This window comes from Lampetra fluviatilis, chromosome 50 (genome assembly GCF_964198595.1).
Source record: "Lampetra fluviatilis chromosome 50, kcLamFluv1.1, whole genome shotgun sequence".
In the NCBI taxonomy this organism is placed as follows: domain Eukaryota; kingdom Metazoa; phylum Chordata; class Hyperoartia; order Petromyzontiformes; family Petromyzontidae; genus Lampetra; species Lampetra fluviatilis.
In genome coordinates this window covers 9,167,993-9,173,805 of record NC_136324.1, presented here as the reverse complement: position 1 = coordinate 9,173,805, position 5,813 = coordinate 9,167,993, and the positions used below count along the sequence as shown (strand labels likewise).

The 5,813-nt window shown below is 52.8% G+C and overlaps 1 protein-coding gene across 1 annotated transcript in view; it reads right to left on the bottom strand.

Annotated features, from left to right (window-relative positions):
• LOC144948697 (transmembrane gamma-carboxyglutamic acid protein 3-like) overlaps positions 1 to 5,813 on the bottom strand; it is a 311,492-nt gene that overhangs the window by 269,833 nt on the left and 35,846 nt on the right. The window lies entirely within an intron of this gene.

Below are 5,813 nucleotides of genomic sequence, written 5' to 3'. Positions count from 1 at the left end.
AAAACAAGCGGGTGGGGGGGGCTCTCATTTCATTCGCAAAAATACCGATACGTAATTGCAATGATATTCTTTGCATTCATATAGCGCTTGCCCCAGCAATACATAGCGTCTCATCTCATATATTCAAGGGGTGGGGGGAGGAGGGCGTTTGGGGCGATGATCCCTGCCGTGCGTAATCCCAACGAGAGTAATACGAGCGGCATCGGAACAAGTTTGAAATCTGCGAATAAAGAAGCCGATTCACCTCTGATACTGCGTCGCACAGCCACCCGGGGGGAATGCCACCACGAGAGGGGGTTTTAAATCCCCGGGCGAGCGCCGAGATCCGCAGGGTCGACATCGAGTGGCTCCTGGCATGCGCCGCGCGTCGCCGAGTAGCCTACGGGGTCGGGGGGCGTTTTTTTCTACTTGCCGGACGGATGCGAGGGGACTCCAGCGAGAATGTCGGCGTTGAGGCCGTGGGTCAGTGTTTGAGGCCGTGGGTCAGTGTTTGAGGCTGTGGGTCAGTGTTTGAGGCTGTGGGTCAGTGTTTGAGGCTGCTCGTACGATCGTCCGTTGCTACGGTGCAGTAATAGCATCTTAACACGATTTGGGGGTGCGCGTGGTGTCTCTCTACCCAGCTTACGTAGACATTCGACGGTCGTGACACAACACGTGGGTAGGGCGGCCACGCCCAATTGGTGTCACCGGGTGGCTTCGTGGTGGCTCTCTTGAAAGTTGCATTTTAACAAGACATAAACGATTTAGGTCTCGTTGGTAAAACCGGTGTTGGACAGCCTGGGACACACAGCTCAGCTCCGCAAGTACAAATACGCCAGCCGCTTGTTTCCTGGGTTGCGTCTTTCCATAAACCTCTCCGACTGACTGCAGTGCCACAGCCACATTTAATGGGCACTGCTGCACAAATGGGCTGTGTGCTGCACGCATGGGCCGTGTGCTGCACTTATGTGCTGCAATCAGTACCAAGTGCTTTTTCCAGCTAGCTCCTTTACAAGGAGGTACAGGCTCGATTGCTGCGAAGGGCTCAAAGTCAAACGGCGGTCTCCCGTGCCCACAGAAGCAACGAGTCTTTGAACTCCACTTTATCCAAAACCATGAACCTTGGTAACGATTGGTGTGCTCGGAGCTCAATTCAGAATCGGAAAGCCGTGAGTTCACATCCTGGTGCGGGCTTGGATGGGCAAATCATCATTCTAGAGGTCAATGAAATGACACCATTTTGTGGGAAATCGGCAGTGGTTGACCTAGAGAGATGGGCTCATGCCGTGGGAATGTGGAATCTTCACCCATTGGCTCAGGGCCACAAACGGAGCGCCGGCCCCCATTGCTCGTTGGAGACGCGCGAGTTTGCTCAGAAGAAAGTGGGAATTGAAACATTGGCTCCCGTGGTTGTGCGTGTCCGTTTGAACTTCTGCACCGCACGTAGTGCAACCATGCTGTCGTGGAGACAAACACCGGCCATCCGCCTGCAGAACGACGTACGCAAGGTCCACGAGTCGGTGGCTATGCTGATTAAGCAAAGATTTGATTTTCACCAAAAGCCAAACTATATTATAATTCAAGCTGCCGGCGCCGCTCATTTGGGACACACCGAGACATTTTGACCTTTGTGAATTTTCCCTTTTAACAATCGTTCATCGGATGACCTCTGAGAGTTTATTTTAATACGTGGTGGTGGGGTCATCTAAAACGTCGCCGTTCCTAACACAAGAGGTTCGCAGTTAACGCCTTCACGCCCCTCGTCTGGCCACGGATGTTTCAATCGTCGCTTGCGCCTCCAACTGTGGCGGCAGCTGTCACATCGGCCCCCACACAACGGCGGCACGGCCTCGACCGGCAATAAAAAAAAAAGTGTAAGTGGAGTCAGGGGGGGTGGCACGAGTTTGTGTTTAAAACAAAAAGGGGGGCTTCGGTTGCAAGTGCACACGTCCCTTTGGGGGCAAAGCCGCTCTGGTCGAGGCGCTGGCTGTATATTTCCTCTGTAAATACCATGACACCGATGTAGAATGCTACGTAGGAACCCTCCTATAGCGTGCACTGTAGGTGTATTATAAGCGTGTTTATATATATGCGAGTCGAATGCTGTGGGTTAGTCGCAGGGATGCCTATTTGTACACGATCCACCCGCGTTTCCGGTCAGAACGTTTTTCAAAGTGATTGACCCAGTCACGGAGTGAACCACCATTAAATAAACACTTTTCCGCAAAACAGTTTTTTTTTTAAATGTCATCACGCCAGCGAGAACTTGCGAAGCGTGCAGTCAAGTTGTGCACTCACCGCTGCAACTGAGAGGAGGGGGATGCCCCAAAAGTAATGCCTTCTATATTCCTGCTCAAATAACGTTACTGCTTTTGCTCATAGAGAAATCTCACGATTCTTTTGAGATGCTGAAATTTGTTTTAAGTTTCTGCTTAGAAAACGCGCGTGACCTTCAGCTGCCGGAAGGCCCTGCTCCCAACGCGACAACGTTGACCACAGTAATGGAAGACCACGCACGAGCCAGAGAACATCGGAGGCCGCTGCATTGTCCGGGTGGACTGCCCAATGAATACATTGTGAGGTCGCACTCATTACACGCAAAAAGTGCGTGCCCAAAAGCGAACCACAACACCTTGCTGATCTCGTCAAGGAGCATAAACCATCGTCACGCAAGCTCTGGTCATCCTCGCAGCGGCTTTTGGCTGGCCATTTAACAAAGGCGGTCACCGCATCGCGTGGCGCTTTTGTGGCCGTCTGGAATACTCTTCCGATATTAGGAAGCCACTGGAGCTACGCACTTTCAAATCATCCAGAGTGAAGACTAATTTCTTTAGAACTGCTTTTTGTGTTTCATTTGTTCTTTCCTCGCACCTCCGATTAGCACAATTGGCTACGTACAGTGTGAAAGAAGTTCAACATACTAAACTTTTTGATTTTATCAGGTAAGGTCCACTGAGCTATTTAGCTTGTTTTCAGAAGTGACCTGGCTACAAATGGTAACTCCACAAGAAGTGGCTTATCTTGTGGAAATGTATAGCAGCCAAATACTCTAAATGAATAGCGAGGCTCGAACCCACGACCTGTACACCTGACGAGGTAGTTAACATCCCGCCACCGTGGCGTCCACCCTAGAGTATCGCGCTGTCAAGTGTCATTCGAACCTCCGCTTCCATGGGAGATTGCGACCTGAATGCAGCGCCTTAAACCGCTCGGCCATCCTGACTGTCGCATAAATACCTGCTGCACCCCTCAAATCCGACGTTGCCTGCGCTGCACCCGCCGCAGCACCTTGGGCCAAGTGTAGGTGCTGCGCAGGACGCACTGCCACTCCGACTGACTGGTACCTGCGCTGCGCCAGCTCCGTCTCCAGCCAAGGGGGTTGCGCACGGACGGCACGTGCTGCTGTGCTTCGGTGCGGAGCGAGCATGCGGCCCGTTGCTGCTTGTGCTGCACCTGACCGAACGTCTCCAGACTTGTCAGCACACCCCCCCCCCCCCCCCCCCGAGAGTCATTGTGGTCCATCGCGAGACAATTCCCCCAACCCTCCCAGCGTTTCTCACCTGTCCGAAGATGAGTGCCAGCGAGACACGGCCGTTGATCGTCGTACGCCTCGCGGCAGGCCCACGCCAGCCGCTGTTCTTTTATTTTTCTTCGGGAATGGCCCTTTGACTACCTGTGCGCCTCTATTGAACTGATTGGAATTTTTTTTTCTCATTAAGTCCAGGGGACCTCTTCGCCACCAGTAAATTGTCTTCACGGGGCTTCCCCAAGGTTCTGTCCTTGGACCCCTCATGTTCATTTTAATCTCGCCGTGGTGGCTAGGAGATGTTAACTCCCTCGCCTGGTATACAGGAGGTCGTGGGTTCGATTCCGATCCCGACTCTGATGCCTGCTGTGTATTTGCGCGTCTCTTTCTTTCTCCCCGTGGTCGTGTGGATTTTTCTCCGGGTCCTGCGGTTTTTCCCTCACCTTTAGAAACATGCATTTAGAGTGTTTGCCTGGTATACATGTCCACACGATAAATCACTTCGTTGAGCTATCATTTGTGATAGCCAGGTCGCTTCTGAAAAAAAGAGCTAGACAGCTCAGTGGGCCTTACCTGGTAAAATAAAAAATAGTTAAGGTATTCTTTAGTATTTCATCTCTCCAATTGGTCACCTCGTCAAGAGTTACGGCGTTGGCTACCACATCTACACTGATGACGTTCGACGTTCAACTACTCTCATCCTGAAGCTCGCCGTACGTTAGTCGTGGTCTTACTGACTGTGCTCCTCTCTCCAACATAGGTTCTGTGAAGATGGCCAGTTGTCGATTCAGTCCAAATCTGAGGTCATGTATGTTTGTTGAACTTCTTTCGCACCATACGTAGCCAAACGTGCTAATCGTCGGTGCGCTGTGATCGTCGGCAATAGCTCGGAGCCTCGGCATCAGAGATCAGAACCCGAGTTTCAACTTGGACATGCCGTCCCTTGTCGGACACTCAATCACAAACTCGCCAGGCGTTGAACATATTTATCCTATGAACGTGAAGAGCACCATTTCTGTCTGCGCCATCATCGCATCTCAACTGGACTCACCCACCTCGTGTGCCCTTCCAGGCTTCATAGGTGGTCGCTAACAGCACTTGCCCCAACAGTATGTTAAGGCTATACGGGGGGGGGGGGCGTTTTGTCTTTGGTGGTGGGGGGCGTTTTTGTCTTTCTTTGGTGGTGGGGGGTAGGGGAAGGGGGAGACGGGGGGACAGGACCGGCTCAGGACAGGACCACTCCAATCGTTGTTTTGTAGTTGTCACTTTCTGATCCCGCGCCCCTACTGGACATCAGTGAAAAAGAGTGAAAGATTCCGATTCTGATTTCTTTTCCGGCGTGTCAACAAACCGTCTGGAGCGTCCCCAGGGCAGTCAACAACTGCCTCCCTCGCCCACCGCACGGCGCTCGGCACGTGATGCCGCGACCCCCCCCCCCCCTGTCAGAGCTCTATCGACTTCAAGTTCGACGACGCATCCCGTCCCAAGAGTTCCATGTCTCGTTGCAAAAGACAAAGAACAAATATCCCCCGTGTAGCCTTCACAGACTGTTGGGGGCAAGTGCTGTTCGCGAGCACCGATGAAGGCCGGCACGGCGCACGAGGGGGTGGGTGGCCAGCACCACGCCCGGCCGCCTTTGTCTCCCCAGTGGCGATGTTTAAAACACCGCACCAGGTACTTATTTAAGGCTGAGTCGACCCAGGGGAGGCCCCGGACCGGTTCATATCGGTGTTGGGCGGGTTCGTAGCGCTAACCGCTACACTAACCGCACCCCCCGTCTCGTCGCTGGGGTCAACTGGAGTCAATTGGAGTATTCAGCTTCCGCGATCTCATTTGTTCGGTCCACCTCGCAACCTCCGATCTGCCGCACGTGGCCTCGGTCACAGGCTGCAGGCGTCTTGTCTGCAATGCGCTCGCTCACTGGCGTCGCTGCTGACCTTCGGTCAGGGTCTGAAGACTTCTTTTCGTCTTCCTTCACGCTGTTCTGCCGTGCCTCTGATGCCCTTTGCAAGTCCAGTTTAGGAGCAAATCACAAATCAAATGAATGAGCAAAAACCCGCGTGGGAGACGTTTTGGGGCATTCCCTTGGTCCATTCAAAGAAACTGATGGCGTTTGTTGACAACTTCCTTTCAGTGATTCACGGACCTCGTAGTCGTGAAGCAATTTACGACGTGAAAATAAAAGCTCGGTATGGATTGGCGAAAGCGATTTGTTGACATAAAAGTTGATAACGTCCGTGGCATGCAGGGACGCAACTATGGGGGGGAGGGGGGTATGCAGCAGCGCTTTGATTGTTTCCGCATCGGG